This window comes from Microtus pennsylvanicus, chromosome 5 (assembly GCF_037038515.1).
Source record: "Microtus pennsylvanicus isolate mMicPen1 chromosome 5, mMicPen1.hap1, whole genome shotgun sequence".
Classification (NCBI taxonomy): domain Eukaryota; kingdom Metazoa; phylum Chordata; class Mammalia; order Rodentia; family Cricetidae; genus Microtus; species Microtus pennsylvanicus.
In genome coordinates this window covers 41,699,406-41,722,844 of record NC_134583.1, presented here as the reverse complement: position 1 = coordinate 41,722,844, position 23,439 = coordinate 41,699,406, and the positions used below count along the sequence as shown (strand labels likewise).

At 41.7% G+C, this 23,439-nt stretch overlaps 1 protein-coding gene across 4 annotated transcripts in view; it reads right to left on the bottom strand.

Moving 5' to 3' along the window:
* Positions 1–20,341, bottom strand: part of Fam168a (family with sequence similarity 168 member A) — a 137,858-nt gene extending 117,517 nt beyond the window's left edge. For 2 of the 4 annotated variants that reach the window (XR_012910578.1, XM_075971588.1), the window contains exon 1: positions 20,003–20,259. The gene's annotated coding sequence lies outside the window, so the exon portion shown is untranslated. Of the gene's footprint in view, positions 1–20,002 lie in introns of all 4 variants that reach the window. The other 2 variants (XR_012910577.1, XM_075971587.1) reach the window with 2 other exon arrangements.
* Positions 20,342–23,439: the final 3,098 nt, after the last annotated feature.

The window sequence follows — 23,439 nt, the reverse complement described above, 5'->3', positions numbered from 1 at the left end:
ACTTGCATAGTGTTTGACATACTATTGATAATTAGATGTTGTTTGAATTCTATTACTTTTCCCCCCTCAGTTTTCTGAGACAGGGTTTCCCTGTGTAACAGCCCTAGAAATCCTGGAGCTTTCTAGTAGACCAGGCTGGCCTCAAACTCAGAGCTCCACCTGCCTCTGCCCCCCAAGTGCTGGAATTATAGGCGTGCATCACCACTGCCTGGCAAACTCTATTATTCTTTTAAAGAAAATCTTTTTATTTTTAAAGCATTATAGATTCAAAGGAAGCTGCATCAACTAGTACAGAGAAAGGCTGGGATATAGGTTAGTGGTGGAGTCCCTGATTAACCTATACAAGACCTTGGTTCAATTGCCAGCATTTGAAAAAGCAGAGCCCTTTCTACTCTTTTCCTTGCTTCATAAATAGTAAAGTAATACTAAGTCTAGATACATGACACCAGTGGAGTACTATTAAATGGACTACGAACTTTATTCATTTCCTTTGACCATTTTTCTATGTAACTGTGTGTGTGTGTGTGTGTGTGTGTGTGTGTGTGTAGCTCTGTATAGCTTTATCCCATGTATTGTAATCACTACCACAATTAAAGATACCGTGAGGAGCCAGGTACATGAGGAGCCAGATTTGGTGACACTCGCCTTTAATTTCAGCACTTGGTAAGCAGAAGCAGAAGGATCTTTGTGAGCTAGAGGGCAGCCTGGTCTACAAAGTGAGTTCCAGGACAGCCAGGTCTGTTACACAGAGAAACTGTCTTGAAAAAAACCAAAACCAAAAACAAGGCACTGACACATGTTCTATTACAAGGAAACTTCCTTATACTACATCATTGTATTTATGGACACACCTTTCTTCCTTCTCATCCTACTCTGTTCCTGTATCATTTTGTCATTTTAGGAATGACACACAAATGCAATCATGTAGTTTATTATCTTTTGAGATTGACCTTACTAAGCACAATGTCCTTGAGACATTCATTTAGGTTAGTGCATATATCCTTGGTTTGTTCCTTTTTGGTGGTGGGTGTTGCTAGGCATCCAATCCAGAGCCTTCTTCATTAATCAGATACTAGAATGATGCTGAACCAGCTGCCTCCCTTCGATTTGGTTCCCTTTGTTACTGGGTAGCATTCCATCATAGGATATAGCCATTCACCCACTGAAGGCTATGTGAGCTGACTATCCTAATTTTCTATTACAGATAAAGCTGTTATGAACATTTATGCACAGGTTTTTGTGTTTCTATTTCTCTGTGACAAATGCCTAAGAGTACAGTTTGTAATAAAAACAATACCACATTAAACACTGGTGAATTTTTTTAAAAGCTGGTATGCAACTAAGAGGATTCCAGTGTTTCATCATGCTCCTGTGGCATCCAGTTAAGTAGTAACATGAGCGAGGAGCTCTTAACTATAGAGGGAAACTTCCACAAGCCAGTGGCAGGTGTGCTGGGCTCAAACAGATCAAAATCATTGACGACAGCATTAATTCCTCTTTTCCTCCCCGCCCAAGGCACTTTACTTTGAATGTAATGAGCTGAAATGTAAACCAGACCAAATGACAGTAGTATTTCAACTTTTATTATCTTTTATCATGTTAACTTCCACCAGTCGAGTTTTAAAGGATTAACACCAAAACAGATGGTTTAAACCCACAGTAAGAGAGCTTCAGTGATCAGAAATTATAATGGCCAGACTAAATTTATGCTCACCACTAAGATATTATTAATCATGTTTCCCTAAATAGTGCCTACTGTAAACAGAAGTCTCTTTTTTTTGTATTTTTATGTACTTTGTAAATATCCTTGAAAATAAAACCATCTTTAAGGGAATGCCTTTTTTTTTTTATAATTTGCCTACCTTTCCCCCAAAAATTGAAGCAAAGTTTTTGTCTCTTAAAGTAATTGTGAAAATAAACCAAACATTCAACAGTTCTTTATTTTCCAAATTATGGGCAAGTTATAGCAGTATTTGAGTAAAGAAACAAAGTATATTCCCCCAAATCAAAATCAGAAAAATAATTTCCCCATATTTTGATCACCCTAAGGTCAAATCAGACTTTTCAAAGAGACGAACCCTCACGGGTGTTAATGAAATATTCGTATTAAATATAAACATATGACAAGAGTTAGTGATGCCACAAAAGTGCCCACTGGTTCAAAAAATCATCTTCAAACATCTTCTTCACTCTTAAAGAAAAAAGTTCCTGAAAGATCAGATGTCCAAATTTGGTTTTGGGGAAAACTCTTGAGAAGTATGTACATACTTAACACAGAGTGAGTCATTGTGATAAGAAACACTCAGGATTGGAATTCAAGTACCAGTCTGTCCCATTCCACTGAGTGCTGATGATAAAAGAGGAACATATTAACAATACAGTGCAACAAGTGTTACTAATGACAAGCATGAACACAGAAGCATGAAGAGAAACAGCAAACCTTACCTGGAAAAAGACAGCAACAGCTTTACTGAGGAAGTAAGGCTAAGGTGAGAGAGGAACAGGGGCCATTTGAACAAACACAAAGGCATGAGTAAAGATCTGGCAAGAGAAAAGCAAATGGTGAACACCAGGGGCTGCAAGTGACTTGCCAGGCTCAGGCTGAGAAGGGGTGATCCGGTCAGCCAAGGAAAACAGAAGCTGCTGTCCAAAAAAGCAAGCGATGCTGAAGAGTGAGCAAAGCAACTGCTGTGGGGACAGAGAAAGGCACAGATTTGAGAAATGTTAAGGTGATAATATTTGCCCAGCTTAGGGATCGAGGATAGGAAGATAATAAAACCTCAAACTTCTGTGTTGGGTGAGAAAACTGGTGTCTTGTTGAGATAACATGAAGAAAAGGTTTAGAGAAGATACCGAGTTTAGATTTAAGATATCCTTGTGACTTTAAACAAGACATTTAATACTTCAAATCCAGTTTCTCAGTTAACAAAATGGCTATTACATCTACTTCAATGATTCTGGTGAGAATTAAATAAAATAATCGAAGGAAAAAGAGTTATAAAATCATTGTCTGCTCACAATGACTCAGGAAGACTGCTAATACTACCCATTTTTCCTCTCTAAGTAGATATTCCCCCACCCTCACTGTCTGCCACAATTTAAATGGGCACAAGCAACTCTGCCAGAAACTACATTCTCCAGTATTATTTACAACTACATATGTCACGGTTCTAAATATAAAGAATGAAATGCCAAAAAACCCTGAAGAATGTACCTTCTGGTTCTTTTACAGGTCCTAGAAGCTGAACCCAGATCCTAGTGGGTTAACCATGTTTTCTATCATCAAGCTACACTATCAGTTCTCCACTCCCTTTTCTTACAACCCAAAGCTGCAGGATCTCCACAACACAGGCCAACAAGAGGATATCCAAGAATCCCAGCAAGGCCTTCAACCAGACCAATGACTCTGTGCAATGAACACTTGCAAATAAAGATATATGGATAAAGGGGTTTATTGCGTGACTCACTGTGTCACAGTGAACTTCCATGATGAGATTTTTAATTTCTTTCCCTTTTAAAATTATTTTTTTTTAGTTTTTTTCTTTTCTTCCCTTTTTTCACTTAAATTTTGTTTTATTTTGAGGGAGTGGATGGGCAAGAGGGCAGGTGCAAAGGGTTGGGGAAAAGAATGGGATCAAGATACATTACATAAGGCGCTGGAGAGATGGCTCAGTGGTTAAGAGCATTGACTGCTCTTCCCAAGGACCCAGGTTCAATTCCCAGCACCCACATGGCAACTCAATTGTCTGAAAATCCAGTTCCAGGGGCTCTGACACCTTCACACCAATGCACATAAAATAAAGTTAAATAAACCATAAAAAAATTAAAAAGATACATGACATAAAAGACATAAAATAAGAAGTAAAAAAATTAACATAAATTTAAAATGTTTTCTATTATTTTAACGCTAATTTTAAAACAAGTTTGGAGGCCACAGAAAAGTCTCAGCAGTTTAGAGCTCTTTCAGAAAGCCGAAGTTTGGTTCCCACTATACAGGTCAGGAAGCTCACAACTGCCTGTAACTCAAGCTCCAGGGGCACTTAACCCTTACCCTTAAGTAGGTCTTATGTTTACTCTACCAGGAAACTTTTGCCTTGAACTTGAAAAAGAAAGGCACATAGGAATTGAACCCAGGTCCTCTGATAGAGCAAGCAGCTAGTGTCCTTAACTGCTGAGCCATCTCTTTAGCCTGGCCCAGAGTTTTTAAAGGCTCATTCTTATCTTCAGTTAGCCTAAATGAAAGAACTGATTTTCCATATAAACAAGTATTATGATGTATTTCTAAGAAAACAGAAAGTGAGGCCAAGCGGAGGTGGCGCATGCCTTTAATCCCAGCACTTGGGAGGCAGAGATAAGTGGATCTCAGTGAGTTCGAGACCAGCCTGGTCTATAATTCGAGTTCCAGGACCGCCAGGACTGAGAGAGAGAGAGAGAGAGAGAGAGAGAGAGAGAGAGAGAGAGAGAGAGAGAGAGAGAGAGAGAGAGAGAGGAGGGTGGGGAGACAGAGAGAGACAGAGACAGAGAGTTGTGAAACTCTGGCCAACAGCTGGAAAGTATGGTAGGACAAAAAAAATTATAGGATTTGGAGTCAGAAGTCCTGGAATTTAGGGTCCAGATTCTACACTCAGGTTTTGTGGTTTTGTACAATTACCTCATTTCACTTTTTCTTACCTACAAAATGGATAAAAAATAATAGGTAGAAAATACATTTCAAGAGCCAGCAAGATGGCTCAGCAAGGCAAGGTGTCTTCCATCCCCCAATGACCTGAGTTCAGTCTCTGCAATTTGCATGATGGAAAGAGAACAGTCTCCTGCAAGTTGTTCTGACATTTAAATAAATTCTGTGACACATGGATTCACACAAACACACACACACAAAATAAATAGTAATAAAAAAGTTAAATATAAAATTAGTAAGCATGGTGGCACAGGCCTGTAAGCTCAACACTTGTAAGACAGAGGATTATAAATTGAAGACCAGCTTTAGCTACACAGCAAGCATCTATCACGGAAATTGCTTCTTTCCTTCCTTCCTCCCTCCCTTTTTTTCTTGATAAGGTCTTGCTATGTAACCCTAGCTCTCACTATGTATCATAAGCTAGTATCTAATTCAGTCCAGTACTCCTGTCTCAGCACCCAAATGCTGAGATTACAAGTTTATGCTGTCACACCTGTAATGGTCTGTCCTGTCCCTTTAAGAGACAAGCCATGCCCACCCCCTCCCCTGTCTGCTGAGGCAAGCTGATCTTCAGCTTACAGCCTGAGTCCCTTCCATTCATTCTCATTCTCTCTCTCTCTCTCTCTCTCTCTCTCTCTCTCTCTCTCTCTCTCTCTCTCTCTCTCTCTCTCTGCTCTTCTCCCATTTCCCCATAACCCAATAAATAAATATCCAACTTCACTCTGCATGGTGTGCCCATCCTTCTATCTCCCCTCATGGGACTGGCTGCCTCTTCGAGGTCTCTCACCCACCACATGGCTCCCTGTCTGGGACTCACTGCCCCTTGTGGTCCACTGCAGCCACTCAGGGAACTGCACCATCCCTGCCTGGGACTGGCTGTTCTCGGGACCCGCTGCCTGCTGCAGCCACTTGGGGACCTGCAGCATTTTATTTAAACTTCAACAACACTCATATTCATATAAATATAATTATAGGGTTAAGTATTTAGGCTCTAAAGTCAGATTGTTGCATAGACCTTCATTAACTGGAAGACTGAGCAAACTACTTTTTCTGAAACACAGGTTTCTAAAAAATGTGCATAATAAGAATTAAGACAAATATTTTATTTGGCACAATTCCTGGCAGAGAGCAGTGTTAGCCAGCATCTTTGACTTGCTGCTGAATACAATAAATACAAAGATGAGCAAGAGGGCTGGAGAGATGGCTCAGAGGTTAAGAGCATTGCCTGCTCTTCCAAAGGTCCTGAGTTCAATTCCCAGCAACCACATGGTGGCTCACAACCATCTGTAATGGGGTCTAGTGCCCTCCTCTGGCCTGCAGGCATACACACAGACAGAATATTGTATGCATAATAAATAAGTAAATAAATAAATATTAAAAAAATTAGGCTTTAAAAAAAGATGAGCAAGAAAAAAACTGACTCTTTGAAGAAACAAGTTAGTAAAATGGAAAATCTTCACTTTGGGGGAATGGTGGGTTTTGCTGTTGTTGTTGAGACAGGGTCTTATCTTACTCCATAGCCCAGGTTTGCCCAGAGTTCAAATATATGGTCCACAATGCCTTCAGAGTCCCAGTGATCCTTTAGTCACAACACCGAAATGCTGATCATAGGCATAAAGAAAAAATTCTTACAAAAGGAAGACTTATGCCAAGTCATGGTGGCACATGCCTTTTGCCCCAGTATCCGGGAGGCAGAGGCAGGCAGATCTCTGTGAGTGTGAGGCCAGCCTGGTCTACACAGTGAGTTCTTGAACAGCTAGGGACCCTGTCTCAAAAAGCAAACAAAAAAGAGAGCAAAAGATACCAGTGTTGACTTCTGACCTCTGTACACACATGCAGAAGTACATACACACACCCCTTATATACACACAAATTAAAACACTAAAAACAAAGCAAACGAACAGAAAATAGCATTCTTGCTAGGTGTAGTGATCCCAATAGTCTAGCACTGAGAAGATAGGCAATTTAAGGCTACCCTTCGTAAAACTTTGTCTTAATAATAAAACAATAATGATGATGATGATGGGATGATAGATGGCTCAGCAAATAAAAAGCCTGTCAAGCAAGCCTGATTGTCGCAGTGGAAGGGAAGAGCCAACTACCGAAAGTTGTCCTCTGACCTGCACAGTGTACTTTATCAAGTACATGGCTGGACTCATACACACTTCATATAATAATAATACATTTTAGATCTTAAAAATAAAAAAGAGCTCTGGGCTGTGGTGGCACACACCTTTTATCCCAATACTTGGGAGGCAAAAGCAGGTGGATTTCTGTGAGCTCATGGCCAGCCTGCTTTACAAAGTGAGTTCCAGGACAACCAGAGCTGTTACACAGAGAAACTGTAATGGTCTGTCGCATCCTTTAAGAAACAAGCCCGCCTACTCCTCCCCTCTTCTGGCGAGGCAAGGGATCTTCCAGCTCTCTTTTTCCTCTCTCCCTAAGAGGTAGCTTCTCCTCTCCTCTCCCTCACTCCTCCCTTTCCTTCTCCCTCTGCCTCTCTCTCTGCTCTTCCCCCTTCTCCCCATCCCCCCTTTCCCTTCCATAACCCACAAAATAAATGCCCACTTTCTCTGCATCGCGTGCCTATCCGTCTCTGTCTCTCACCTGCCAGGGACCCACTGAGGCCTCGGGTGGTGGGACCAACTGGTTTCCCACCCACCACTGCCATAACCCACCCTCAGTGGCCCGCTGCCGCCTGTCAGGAAACTATGCTGTTTTACCATTACAGAAACCCTATACCGAAAAACCAAAATATTATTAAAATGAAATAATAAAAAAGAACAGGTGCATAATTCTGGTGATAGGTGTTAGGAATGTTTCCTAACGTGAACTCCCTGCCGACACAAAATTTTCAATCAAGCCAAATCAAAACAAGCCAAATTAAGAAATATCCAGGTTTAATGGGAGTTCTGCACTCTTGGGTGGCCACGAACACGACCACCGGGAGGAAGATAAAGAGAGACCACGTGTTCATCTTTTGGGGGCTCATTTAAATACCCTGGGGGTGGGGTCAGGACCTGGCCTGCTGGGATTTGGAGTCCAGATCAGGCCTGGGGGCTGGGATAGATGCGAAGGGCTGGAGCCTATGCTCCCAACTTGACAATAGGTACTAGTTCATGTATATTACTGATCCAACTGCTGTATTATCTAAGAGTTGATTAGAAACTTGAATGTATTTTCTTGAATGCATGTCTTATACTTTAACTGAAAATCTAGCATGAATGTTCAAATTGGTAAACAGCCTGTCACTAATTAGCTGTAATATTTTAATTTAGTTACTTCTCTGAATTAAATTCCTCTTTTCTTTTTCAAGGTTTTTGCATAGGTAAAATGGAAACAATACCTACTACCTCTCTCAGGATTCTCATTAAAATTTAGAGATAATATGCAAACCACCTAGGACAATGTCTAGCACATGGTAGCTCTAATCATCTCTTGCCCTCTGTGGATTTTCTCAGTCAAAATACACAGCCAAAAATTTAAAGCACAAACATATGATACTCTAAATACAATAGGCTGTTTGGTATTACGGAAAATAGATATTTAGGTGATTTAAATTTTTAGTATCTATCAGATATTCTGGCTTGGGGAGAGGTGGTAATTCCTATAATCAAAATGAACCTGCCTTGAATCCCTGAGCAAAACCTCATCCCTCTTCAGGAGATCCCAGATACCTAGTAACCACCTGCCAGTCCCAAACTAAAGAAAATTGGCTCTGATTTGGGCTAATTACTCAAGTAGACTGAACAATCTGGAATAAAGGGAATTGTCAGCTAGAATGTTAGTGAAATTATCCACAATAGGAGACCAGAGAATCCAAATACCATCAGGCAGTTATTTCCATGAGAATAAAATCACAATTTATGAGCCCTGCAAATTATACCATTATTAAAACAAACACCCCATTGAGGCTACAGCTACCAGATAAATGGCTTTGTTGTCCCTATTGTTTCACCCACTGCCACAAAGAGGTGCAAACCAAACGAGCTGTTACCAGAGCAGTCATTTCTAGGAAATGACAAGGCAGACCCCATCTTAAAGCTGCTTTGTGCTGGGGTACACACTCTAGAGGGAAAGGGGAAATGAAGAACCAATTACTCCTCACCTGCCACCAAACTCAAAAATCCAAGACTTGATATGCAAAACTCACCAGTTTTCCCCTGCTTTGTTTTCTCTCTCAACAATCAGTTCCTGGGCTTGCCCAGGAAGAAGAATCTGATTGAGTAAATCATTCTATTCACTAGGAAACCTTTACAATCCTCCAGCCCAAATAAACACAGAAGAGACAAGAAAATGGCCCCTGGTTTCCTTGGCTCCCACAATACAAAGTACCTCAAGCTAGAGCAGTGAGAACTAATGAGAAAATACAAAAGCATGGCAGAGGCCTTCCCATTATATAAAGAAAGACAGATCCTTTTCTGGTGCTAGCATCACATACCTCAGACTGTATCTTCAGACTTAAATAAATGACCTGAGACATCATGGTCTTTTTACATCATGGGAAAGGCAAGGCAAATGTGATTCACTGAACACACAAATCACCAGTTGTGAAAATGGAAGGGATGAAACTAGCACCTGCTCTATGCCAACCACTACACACAGCATTCCTAGTTCTCACAACCCCGAGATAGAACGTACACATCTTACTGACAGGTTAAGAATTTAGGACTCAAGAGAAATTAAGTCATTTACCCAAAGTCACAGAGCTTCTAAAACTAAGATCTGAGTTAAAGGTTCTCTGATTTTAAAATTATAAACATTCTTCTGAATTTTTGCTTTCTTTATCCTACCTCTTAGTGGTATCTAATAAAGTACTTTTTAAAACATAATTCTGAGCTACCAAACCTAAATTCTACCTGAATCTTTCATGAAGTCCTAGCACTACAAAGCAGTCATGAGGGATGTAGAACTAGTAAACGTAAAGTTCACTGTCTAAAACCAATTTGTAGAGTGAGTGATGGTCATAGACTTTATCCTTTACTCGGGGCAGAATGGAAACTAAACAGAACTCCTGGACTACAAGCTCACTGCTTATGCAACTTCATCATAATGCCAAACTCACATCTAGGCATATACACTTAAATATCTGATTGGAGTTCTCGCTTATTTATGAAGAACATCTTTTCTGAACTAACGGCATGCAGAGCACTGGGCATGGAAGCGCACCAAAAATCCCACAGGGCCTCAAGCTATCTAATCTAAACTCTCCTGTTTCAAGAACACTAGAAGTTGGTTCAAAGGACGGCATGAGCTCGAGACAGAGTCCTAAAATCCTCAGCCCACCAAATGGAAAAACAAAATGGTAATACTGGATCCTGGGGCTGGAGAGTCTCCTAGATGTTGAGCACCATGCTAGTTCTCAGTGTACATGCTCCCCAATATTTCTCATGGTCTTTTAAGCAGGGGGTTGCATCCTCATTTTACAAGTAAACTAAGGCTGAATGCTCGCTGATATGACCTCAAAACCACTGTTAAATCTGTGGTTTTAGAAAATGAAAACACATCAGCATATGCCATATTTTGTTGCTACTCAGAGGAGACCTGCCCTTTTCCTACAGAAACAGAGGAGTGGATTGCGGGGTGGGAACAGAAGAGAGGGTGAAGGATGTAAAATTAAAGAAAAGGAAAGGAAGAGAGAGAGAGAGAGAGAGAGAGAGAGAGAGAGAAACACATCAGCAGCTGCTTGAGTTGGGGGCAGAACAAAGCAGAATGATTTTAAAGACCCATCAGGAAACTTATAGACGAGACAAGAATGCTCACCATCAGAATTGTAGTGATGGTTTAATGGCTATGACCAAGTAGCAAAACTTAGCAAACTACATAAAATTTTTCTCATTTCTTGTATATCAGTTTTACCTCAGTGAAGCTGTTTAAAGGAAAATGCACTCTCACACACACCATGAGTACACACATGATGGAGGAGGGTCATATGTCTATATGTTACTTTCATTGGTTAATAAAGAAACTGCCTTGGCCCTTTGATAGGACAGAAAATTAGGTAGGCGGAGTAAACAGAACAGAATGCTGGGAAGAAGGGAAGTTAGGCAGACGCTATAGCTCTCCTCTTCAAGATGAACTCAGGTTAAGATCCTTCCCAGTAAACACCACCTCGTGGTGCTAGACAGAATATTAGAAATGGGCTAATCAAGATGTGAGAGAATTAGCCAATAAGAGACTAGAGCTAATGGGCCAAGCAGTGTTTAAAAGAATACAGTTTCCGTGCAATTATTTTGGGTAAAGCTAGCCGGTGGCCGGGAGCCCTCTCAGGCGGGAAGCGGCCCGCAGCTCCATCTACACACACACACACACAATCACACCACATTTGTTTTTTCACTAACCACTGACCATCATAGTATCAACATTTAAATTTCTCTGATCACACATATGCCAAACAAAAGAACTATTTCCTTGACCATTTTTAAAAATATTTATTTATTATGTATACAATATTCAATCTGTGTGTGTTTGCAGACCAGAAGAGGACAGCAGACCTCATTACAGATGGTTGTGAGCCACCATGTGGTTGCCGGGAATTGAACTCATGACCTTTGGAAGAGCAGGCAATGCTCTTAACCACTGAGCCATCTCTCCAGCCCCTCCTTGACCATTTTAGTTTCTAGCTTATATTAATAAGACATCACTGAAAGGGTTTTTTTTTGTTTGTTTGTTTTTTAATTCGAGACAGGGTTTCTCTGTAGCTTTGGAGCCTGTCCTGGAACTAGCTCTTGTAGACCAGGCTTGAACTCACAGAGATCTGCCTGCCTCTGCCTCCTGAGTGCTGGAATTAAAGGTGTGTGCCACCACTGATGGGCTGAAAGTTTTAAATGCTTATGAACAACAAATATTTTTGTAAACAATAGCATTTTGGAATACAATTTCATATAAACGTAATGTTAATTATAAAATGTGACTTGGTAAAAGAATGAAGTGAAGGGTTTTTTTTATATCACATAAACTTGAAAATGAATTCTACACTTAATTCCTACTAGAAGGGTTCCTCAAAGTCAAAGTGAGCAAAATCAATGTCTATAATCCTAACTCTTAAAAGACGGGAGCAGCAGATCTCTATGGGTTTGAGGCCAGCTTAGTCTATAAAGTGTCAACCTTTAAAAGAAATCACAGTGAGAGTGATCATAAACAGGCCATCAGTTTTAGCTCTGTCTGCGTATGTAACTGGTACTATGAACATTTCTTACAAGTTTGGAAGCTGGAAAGTCCAAAAACAAGGTGCCAGGAGATGCAATGTCTGGTGAGGACTTGCTTCCTGTCTTCCAGATGGCACTCATCTCTTTGCACCCTCACACAGTTGAGAACAGAGAGAGCGGCATGCTCCTATCTTATAAAGACACTAACCCCATCATGAGCATTCTACAATCAAGATCTAATCATGCACCAAATTCCATCACATTGGGGATTAGAGCTTCGGTATGTGACTTTGAAGGAAACACTAACAGTTAATGGAACTATGATTTACAGAAAATCATGTCCTGTACCAAGCACTACTTCATTTCATTTAATCTTCACAATAGCTACATATCACTATATCCTCATCTAATAAACAGAAAGTTATAAAAAGATTAAATCATTTTGAATATCACACGTCAAGAAAACCCAACAAAAGGAATTTAAACTCACTTGCAAAATTATTCTGATGAATAAACTTAAATGACATAAAAATATTATCAGTGTCAGTATCAAATAAATGATCATTTTTATTCCCCTGACCCTCCCGCCCCATGCTGAGAATCAAACATAGGTCCTAGTGTTCTATCCCTGAGATACTACAATCCACATGTGATAGGGTATCACTCTGCAGCCCCAGACTGAATTGTGTAACTCCCTCTTTAATAGATGCTGAAGCCCAATAAGATGGCAGTTAGATTGGAAATTGGAGGCATTGGGGGCATTAGGTTTAGATTATTTTTTTATTTATTTAATGTTTCTTTTTTTATGTGTATTGGTGTGAAGGTGTCAGATCCCCTGGAATTGGATTTTTTAGACAGTTGTGAGTTGCCATGTGGGTGCTGGGAATTGAACCTGGGTCCTCTGGAAGGTTCTCTTAACCGCTGAGCCGTCTCTCCAGGCCCCGGTTTAGGTTATTTATAATGAGATTTTGATGACATTTAGTTTACACTAATGATGAAATTAGCACTCTTGTTAAAAAGAGACACCAGAGAAAAGGTCATGCCTATAACCCCAGCACCTGAGAGGCAGAGGCAGGAGGATCAGCAAATTTGAAGACAAACTAGATCTCATGAATCCCTGCCTCAATCAATCAATCAATCAATAAATAAATAAATGCACAAATAAAAAAGAGACGTACAAGATGGATTAGGAGGTAAAGGTGCTTGCTGTCAAGCCTGACAACCTGAGTTTGACTCTGGGAATATACATGTTAGAAGAAAAACACCTCACCAAAATTATACTCTGACCTTCACAATGAGTTCAGTACACACACACACACACACACACACACACACTTAAAAGAAAAAGGACAGACTGGATAGATAATAATGGTTCATGCCTTAATCCAAGCAATTAAGAAACAGAGGCAGATGGATCTCTGTGAGTTCTAAGTCAGGCAAGCTGGAACAAAATCAAGTACTGTCTTGAAAAGAAAAGAAAAGAAAAGGAAAGGAAAGGAAAGGAAAGGAAAGGAAAGGAAAGGAAAGGAAAGGAAAGGAGAAAAAGATACAAGAAAACTTTACTGTGTTCTCATGAAAGCAATCATACTACCTCATATGTGATGACACAGCCAGAAGCAGTCATCTATTAGCTAAGAAAACCCTCATCAAATACTCACATAAGCCAGGCGGTGGTGCACACACCTTTAGTCCCAGTACTCAGGAGGCAGAGACAAGTGGATCTCTGTATTTCGAGGCCAGACTTGTCTACTACACAGAGAAACCCTGTCTTGAAAAATCAAAACATAAAAAATTAAAAAAGGAAGGAAGGAAAGGAAGGAAAGAAAGAAAAAGAGAGAGAAACTACAGTTTCTGTACAATATCAAAATATTTACAACTATTTAATAAATATATTAAAAAGTATTTCTGGGGCTGTTTGCTCACTTGCTTGCCTGTTTTCGATACAGGGTCTTCTGTGTAGTTCAAACTAAACCTTTCAAGTACTGGGGTTACAGCACTCCCTCCTTTCCTAACGCACATAACCACGGGAAGCTGAATTTTCTTTATATACTCCACAAAGAGTAAGCCATGGCAATTGATTGAATTCAGAAGCACACAAGAATTCCAGGCAAATATCTAAAAGATTAGAAAAAAAATGTGTTTTTTACTTTTTAAACAGGCTCCAACTTGCTATGAAACCAAGGACAAACTTGAACTCATCTTTCTGCCTCTACTTTCCAAATCCTGGAATTACAGTTGTGTGCCTGATATCAAGCACAACCTCTTTTCAGTTTATGGTTTTACATAAATATGCACTCACTGCTATAGTTTAAGTATTTGTGCCCTTCAAAATTCCCGATGATTTAGCCCCTTTTTTATATATGTGAAGAGGCAGGGGTTCTGGGAGGGTGATGAAGTCATGAGGCTGCACTCTTGTAAACGGGCTTCTAGCAGTATAAAAGGAGCCTCCTACACCTAGTTCTTTGGCTCGTCAACCCTAGGAAGACACAGCTTTGGTCCCTTACAGAGGACACAACAACAAAGAATCATCTTAAAAACAAAGAAAAGAGTCCTTTCCAGATGCCAAATCTGCTGGCAACATGATCTTAGACTTCCTACCCTCAAGAATTCTGAGAAATAGCCGAGTGGTGGTTGTTCACATCTTTAATCCCAGCACTTGAGAGGCAGAGGCAGGTGGATCTCTGTGAGTTCAAGGCCAGCCTGGTCTACAAAGCGAGTTCCAGGACAGGCTCCAAAGCTACAAAGAAACCCTGTCTCAAAAACCAAACCAAACCAAACCAAAACGAAAAAAGAATTAAATTTCTCGAACTCACAGAGATCCGCCTGCCTCTGCCTCCCAAGTGCTGGGATTAAAGGCGTGCGCCACCACCGCCCGGCTAAGAATTAAATTTCTTAAAGTCAGGACATGCACTAGATGTTCTCTGGGTACAAAGTAGGGCACTTTGTTGTTATGACAACCTTAACTATTATCAAAGATTTCTTAAAGAATATCATTTAATCCAAAATGATGAGCAAAAGGAGAAACGTCATAAGCTGTTATACAGAGAAACCTTTTCTTGAAAAACCAAATAATGATGATGATAATGATGATGACGATGGTCCCCTGCTAAACAGAAAACCTAGAAGATCAAACAATAAATTTTCGGGGGGCGGGGGGAGCAGGGGTTCAAGACAGGGTTTCTCTGGCACTTGCTCTATAGAGCAAGATGGCCTTGAACTCAAAGAGATCCGTCTGTCTCTGTCTCCCGAGAGCTGGGATTAAAGGTATGCACCACCACTGCTCAGCATAATAAAACAAAATTTTTAAAAAGATCAACAGTAGGGCTGGAGAGATGGCTCAGAGGTTAAGAGCACTGCCTGCTCTTCCAGAGGTTCTGAGTTCAATTCCCAGCAACCACATGGTGGCTCACAACCATCTGTAATGAGATCTGGTTACCTCTTTTGGCCTGAAGGGATACATGCAGGAAGAACCCTGTATACATAATTAATAAATAAGTTTTTAAAATAAAAAAAAAAATCAACGTAAAAGTTTGGTCTGGATATAAAGCTCATCAGAGTGCTTGCCCTGCATATATGAGACACCCTGGATTCAGCAACAACAACAACACAAAATTAACTTTTTGAGCTGGATATGGTGATACATGTATACAATCTCAACAGTTAAGAGATAGAAAATACTAAGTAACAAAAGGGCAGTCTCAAGAAACAATTCAAAAGTAAAATAAAAACATCAGTAAGGGTCTAGAGAGATGGCTCAGTGGTTAAGAGCACTTGACTTGTTCTTCCAAAGGTCCTGAGTTCAATTCCCAGCAATCACATGGTGGCTCACAACCATTCATAATGAAATCTGGTGCCCGCTTCTGGCCTACAAGTGTACATGCAGACAGAAGACTGTGTACATTATAAATGAATAAATCTTTAAAAAAAATCAGTAACAATAATAGCTACTATATTAAATGGAAACTGTGTCTATGTACTTTGTCCTTATTTAATTCATGTATCAACCCAACAATAAGTATTAATACCCTCTTCAATGTGTACAAATAGTCCTCACTCTATTACTTTTTGTAATTATTACAAAAAAACCAAGAGCTATATTTGTCTGAATAATGGCAAACAAACAACATATATCTCCCACTTCAAAAAATCCTTAATGCATTTTTAGCTCTCAATAACACTTAATGTGGCACTGGGTCCCAAAAATTCACTAGGAAGAAATCTCGTAGTCCTTTTTCTTTCTTTTTCTTTTTCCTTTCTTTTGGTTTTTCGAGACAGGGTTTCTCTGTGTAACAGTCTTGACCATCCTGGAACTCTCTTTGTAGACTAGGCTGGCCTCGAACTCACTGAGATCTGCCTGCCTCTGCCTTCCAAGTGCTGGGATTAAAGGTGTGTGTCACCATGCCTGGCTCAACTTAATATTCTAAATGTGGATTTGTGTTAAATACACCTTTATATATTACATATGAGCCATTTCATAATTTAAAAAGATATGGCCAGGTTGGTGAATCAGAATTCTAGAAAATAACTCATTCTCTGTCACTTATTGCCCTTAAACAAAGCATTTTATTACTTTTAACAGCATAGCTGCTATTTGCTAGATTATGAAGCTAACCGCTCTTTTTTTGATATTTTTATGAACTGCTTAAAGTAACTAAACTATAAACATACAAACTGTAGATAAATCATGATTTCAAAATAATATAACTTATTTATAACTAATAACTTCTTTCTAAACAAAAGAATGTCATAACACTAAGAAGTAAGTCAGCGGCAGGTGAACATTCACTGTTCCAGCTTCTGCCCATCTCTCCAAGATAATGAAAACTAATATTGTTTTAACATGCACTACATAACACATTGTGTTAAATGCTTTCTTATTCTATTTAACCCACAAAACAAACTTAATGAGGTTAATTTTATTTCCTCACTTTACAGATAATCTCGTTGTGCCCAAGGTCACATCCAGCAGCAGTGAGCTTCAGAATCCACACGTCAGCCACCACATTCATTTTGCCTCACTTCTAAACTGAAAACAGTCTGTCCTTCCCATGACAACGAAAGCTCCCTGACAACTGCTCTTAGCTCATCTCCATCTCCCCTCGCACTGAGCAGGCATCATATAAATAGTGGACATACATTTTATATATACACAAGGTATTTAAGACATGAACTCGTCTGTCTCCTTTGACAGCCTTTGTGAAGTATGAATGTTTTGTTTTGACATTTTACCACAGTTAATTCAAGATTTTCAATGTATTCACAGTATTGTGCAATAATTACCACTAAATATAAAAAGGGTTTTATGACTTTTCTGAAATCAGTCCCCTTTCAAAGACTGAAATCAAAACTGGGATTTGAAGTGAAATTAATTTAATTTCTGATTAAATTCATGGGCTCTTCATGACTATAGGGAAAATAAATCCACCAACACAATTCTCCCAGGTGACTACTTTTCATTCTGAGCTTTAAAAACTAGGGCTTTAACATGAATAGCCAGTCCGTCAGCAAATTCACAAAAGCAATGTCTGGACCCCAGAATAAAATTATGAGGAGAAATGCCCTCACCGGTTAGATTACATTCTTACTGCTTAAGCTTGGGTTTTTTTGTTTTTGTTTTGTTGTTGCTGTTGTTTTATTAGGATACAGAAAGCATTCAAAAAACAAAACAAGAATAAACAACAAAACCCCCACAATTCCAAGTATGTCTACCCCTCCATCACTCCACCTATGAGGGGAGGCAAATTTTGACTCTATATGGGCATTTTATGTGTTCAATTATGAAACCCAAGGAAAACGGTTTGTTTTGTAGCTAAAAATTTTTTAACAACGAAAAAAATTGTATTGGTATCAATTTTATCTTCTTTTCATTTCTCCTCATTTTTTCTCTAATCAACAACCACTTCAAATTTAACATATCATAGTTAGTGCACATAAATCCAGACAGCTGTTTCCCTAAAGATGTCCCCTCTCTTTATACTCCCCCACCTTCCATCATCAGCACTCTACCACAAGAATAAACTTGTCTCAAGTTTTAAATCAAATCTCTGATTAAATAGATGGAGTTATTGTTTTTGTAGTTACTGCAACACGCCTACATCAACATGATCCCCTTAAAAATAAAATATGGCTGTATACACTTCATTTATCCACACCTGACGGAATTCTGATTAGTTGAATTCCTTTAGAAGAAAATTCAATCTACAGAAACAATCCAATTATTTTAAATCTTATCAAGTAATGTCAAAAGAGAATCAAATGAACAACCCCGTCAGTACAAAATGAATATTTATTACATTTCTCTATTTCCTGTCTTCTCTGTGTTTACATAAAGTGGTAATGCCAAGACTCATGTCAGGATTATTAGTCTGCAATACAATGATGGGCCTAATTGCCTTGCAAACAAGGACACCAATAAATGGAGTCATCAAGCAATCGATTTTATTGGGGGGAAGAGGGGCTTGCTAACTTCTTTCTACATATGTGCACCTTGTCTGCCTAGAAAATAAATTCAGTTTTCCTATCTTTCAATATCATTAACCGGTTCTCAAGCAAGAATGCACCCTCAACAGCCTCAAGTTCATCAAAGTCCGTCTAAATGACAAAGCCCAGAACCAGCTTTCAGTGTACCGGGGAGGTGGTAAAGGAGAGGGCAGGCACAGTTTCACCTTCCGCACCTTCACTCAGAGAGTGGGTTCCCCCAACCCCCAAGTTTCTCTTTATGACATAGAAATGGAAAGACAATCCCCTCCATTAGTTCTACCTTAAAATGAAGGTTCTCTCAAAACCTTACCCTTGGGCTGTTATTTCCAGACAATACCAACATAAACTCAACAAAAAGGTCAAACTGACAGCATAGGATCCCCCAGGAGACTCTTTAATGTACCTCCTTCTCTGTCCGTTTTGGAAGACCTTCTAATGACCTTAGTATTATTGTCTCTCACCAAAGCAACCATGCTCTTTACCACGTTAAAGTGTTCTAGCTCCTATACCTCTGGTTGTCTTAGAGGACACCCTTTCCTACATAAGCCAGTCCACTCCTTCCCAGCACTGCTCACCGCCCCTCTGCATCCTCCATCCCACAATACTGGCTCTCCCACGTCTTAAATTCACCCTCTGCCACCACACCGCAGGTAACCAGCTCATCAGACTGGAAATCCTGCAAAACTGGCAGAGACATTCTCTTTCAGACACCATCCCCTAAGCTGGCTCACCCCCTTCCAGTATTCTTTCAGCTGAGTAGGTAGTCTCATACGCTCTGCCTCCAACTCATGCCCAGGGGAGCCACCTTGCTTCCTCCAGTGACTCTAAACTCACCCTAAATCCTTTTTCACTGAGGGCTCATCCCCAATTTCAATCCCTGCCTTCCTGTTTGGGGCCCAACGTACAATTTACTCCCTCCTGTCAGTTTACCACCCGTCTCCTGTAGTTGGAAGTCTCGCCCCTCCCAGCCCATATTCCAACCTCCAGCAGCCGACCCCCAGAAAACCCCAAATTCTACCGCTTCTGTTCTCTCCAAACTCAAGCTATTTCCTTAAGTATCCACAAATTCTACCATCCCCGGAAGCCCACCTCAAGCTTAAGTCTCAACCCATGGCAAACCCCTCATCCCCAGCTGCTACCATCTCCATCAGCCTTCCCCAGGTCTACCCCAAATCCCACCTTCCAAAATTAGCACTCCGCGGAGTCCTAGCCAACATTTATATCCCACTCCGCATTGAAAAGATCTCCTTAGCCCCCACCCCAGCTCTGACCCCGAGCTGTCAACTGCTTCAGGCCAACCCCAAATCATCACCTTCATTCAGTCCCCTCCCCCATTAAGAGATACCCCTCCCCTCCAGTCTCACCTTCCACCTCGCCCCAAAGACAATCCCAAATTCCACCACGGTACCCCACACACACCCTGCTCCCGTCCCAGGTCTGGGAACCCCTTCTCCATGTAAAGTCGCCCTCCTCCCCCGCTACGCTCCCTTGACCTGCTGGGGTCCCACCCTCACCCAACCCCCAGCCCCCGCTCGGACAAGTCTCCCCACCAGCCCGCCGTTCCATCGCCACTTCAGTCCCCTCCCCCCAAGGCCGGCGTGGGAGCCCCACGGCCCCCACCCTCATTCTCGCCGGAGCCACTAGCCCAAGCTCCACAGGAGCGGGCCAGGGGTGCGGGGCGGGGGGGTCTCCTCACCGGCGAGCTGCGACAAGCGAAAACCGTGGCGGCGGCTGAGGCGGCGGTGCCCTTGTCTTCTCCGGAGGCTACCGCGGCGACGCTCTCGTTCCCTCGTCCGTGTCCAGGAGGGTGGTGGATGGCGCGCAGGGACGGGAGCCTCCTCCTCCTTCTCAGCTACTGGGCTCTGAATCCGCTGCAGTAGCCGCGGAGAAACCCGACGGTGGGGGAAGGGGACGCTCGGCTGCAGGCGAGAGAGGAGGAGGCTGAGGGAGGGGGCGGGGGACCGCTGAGAAGGGCGGGGGAGGAGGAGCCCGCACGCCGTCCCGACACGTCCCACAGCCTCAGAGCTGCTGGACTACAACTTCCGGCATGCTCTGCCGCGGCCCTGCGCGGCCTGAATCTTCCAACCGCGCGGCGGCCCTGGGGCCGCACCCTCTTGGGTCACAGACAATGGAATGAAGCCGATGGTCCACGGGAGACTTTTGTAAACTCAAAGAACGCTTGAGAGGGAAGTCGGATATTTCTTCAGCCTCATCTCCATGAAGCAAAACTCTCTGTGTCTCCAACCTACACAAGCACTCGCTTCCGCCCGAGGGACTACACCTCCCAGCATGCCTCACACAGCTGCCCTGCCTCTTCTTCCGAACCCCTCTCAGACCCGGTACTACAGTTCCCAGGAGTGTAGTCCTTGCGAAATGCTGGGACGTGTAGTTCTCAGTCCTTCCTCCATGTTAAGAAAAAGAAGTGAAAGAGAGGAAACGGGGAAGGACTATTACTAGCTTGGGCCTAGATGGCCTGCATCATCTGTAATTCTGTACTCTCCTCGCCATCCCCGTTGTCACTGTCTCTCCAGAACTGACACAGCAGCCGCCTGACAGGCTTCCCTGCAAATTAGAGGACAATTCTGCAACTTAAATTCCCATGTAAAAAGGACATTTGTTTACATTTACATTACTTATAGGTATTTAATTTGCAAAAATGACTGAAAATGTTAGAAAAGAATGACCAAGGTTATGGAGAAGGTTATTGAATAGGAGGTGGGAAAGATGTAGGTGTCCATCAGTCAGGGCTGATTCAATAAACGGTGATGTATACATGCCACGCAGTGCTAAGCAGCCGTATAAAATCGGATAAATATCTTTAGACACTGAAGGCTCTTCACAGTTTGCTCTCAGAAGGGCAAATTGGTTACAAAAACAGCATGATTAGACAGGTTCAATTTATTTGAAGTTTGAGGATGTAAAATCATAACGGTTTTAGGAAAGAGATTCTCCAAAAGGATATCAGAGGTTATCTTTGGAAAAGGTTTGTTAGGTTTCAAGTTACTCTTATTTTATATTGCCCGAATTGTTTAAGGGAGCACACACCATTTTTTCAAAGCTGAAAGGCTATTAAAAAAAAATACTATCTCCAAATACAGCGACCTCTTTCTCCCACTTAGAAACTTTCCTTGGCTCCTCGTTTCCTGAACCTTACTTTAAGATGGCAAATCTCTCTGTAAACTCAGTAGATGCAGTACTTAAAAATGGTGGTTTTCCACAGTATTAGTTACTTTTCTTGTTGCTGAGACAAAACACCTGACAATAGCAATTTAAGGAAGGAAGGGAGGGAGGGATTTTTGTTTTGTTTGTTTATGGATTTGCTTTTTATTTCTATTTTTGCATGGGTAGGAGTGGTTTTATTTCTCTGTGTAGCCTTGGCTCTCCTGGAACTCACTCTGTAGACCATGCTGGCCTTGAATTCACATAGATCCACCAGCCTCTGTGTATACTGAAAGACCCTACAGACCCCCTCCTCAAAACCCACAGCTAGCATGCTCCCGGGGGAACGTCCTGTTTGCTTTAAAAAAATTCTCCGGATCAGCAGCCAGCCTGCTCTCATAAGAACATCCCACGTGCTTGAGAGAGCAGGATGTCTATGAGATAGGAAGACTGCAGGGCAAGATGTCAATAAGATAGGACATCAACAAAGCAGGTTGACTGCAAAACAGGATATCTATGAGATAGGAACAGTCATGCCCCCTGCCTCATTCTGATAACCACACTTTTGCTTCTGTAAACTTGCTTTTTGCTCTTCCCTATAAAAAGCCCACTCTCCAGTTGGCAGGCGCGCAAGTCCTCCGAAAGACTTTGCTGCCCGCAGGTACCTGTGTTTACTCAATAAACCTCTTGCTAATTGCATCCTGTGGTCTGGACTCGGAGTGTTCTGGTTCTGGGGACTTCATTGGAGGAAAAGGTCCTTTCTGAGGGTCTTTCATATACCACCACAGCATGGCTGGAAGGGTTTGACTTAGTTTAATCTCAGGAAAGATAAGTGTCAGGTCCAAATGAACTCCATTCTGATGGCTATCTGTGGTGCCTATTAGCAATCTAAAATACATTCCGGCCTCCATGCTTGCCACGTATCAGAAGAACCTGTTGCAAAGTTTATGCTGGCACCCTAACTCTTCTCACCCTACCCTTTAGCCTTGGGCTCCCCTCCTGCCAGCTTCTCATTTCCTTATGGCCCTGCTATTTTGGTTAGTTACCTGCTCTCTTGACTCCCTCCCTCTTCCTCTCCCCATCTCTGCCTCCTCTCATGGCCAAGTTCATCCTGGTCATGTCAGTCCATTACTTTGTCTCTCTGCTCTGGATTCTTCCAGATGCCTCTGACTCGACAATGAAAGCCTCCTTGGAGCTGTCATGTTGTCATGCACGCAGATTGGCAGCAGGAACAGGTCATATCGGAGGGAGATGCTTGTGCCCAGGAAGCACCTTCTCCTTTTTATTCCATGGTACCGCCCACATTTAGGGTTAGTGTTCTTACTTCAGTTAACCTACGCTAGATAATCCCCAGACAGGCCTAGAGATTGGTTTTCCATAGTCATTCTAAATCCCCTCAAACTGGCAAATTAACCATCACAATTATAGTTTATTTTAAAAATTTAAAGTGAGGGGGGCTGGAGAGATGGCTCAGAGGTTAAGAGCATTCATTGCCTGCTCTTCCAAAGGTCCTGAGTTCAATTCTCAGCAACCACATGGTGGCTCACAACCATCTGTAATGAGATCTGTGCCCTCTTCTGGCCTGCAGGCATACACACAGACAGAATATTGTATACATCATAAATAAATAAATAAACAAATATTTTTTAAAAAAATTTAAAGTGAGTGAGGAACTCTCAGTTTCTTTCTCCTCATACTTTACAGTGTCACACAGCTCATGTAATTATTCAACCACAGAGAAGGCTGCACTTCTGGGTTCTAAAGGCAGGCATGTGCAGATGGGCCCTTGGGTTACATACACATGACTCTGCTAAAACCCTTGTGCGCATGCATGAGTGGCCCATCTGCATCATCTGCGTATGACGTAGTCACGCCAACCCCCTGTGCGCATGCGCCATCCTCCCCCAGGCCTGTACGCACCCCCTCTAATAAACTCCTAAGCAGGTTTGTTTGTGTCTCACTGGCACCAGGTGA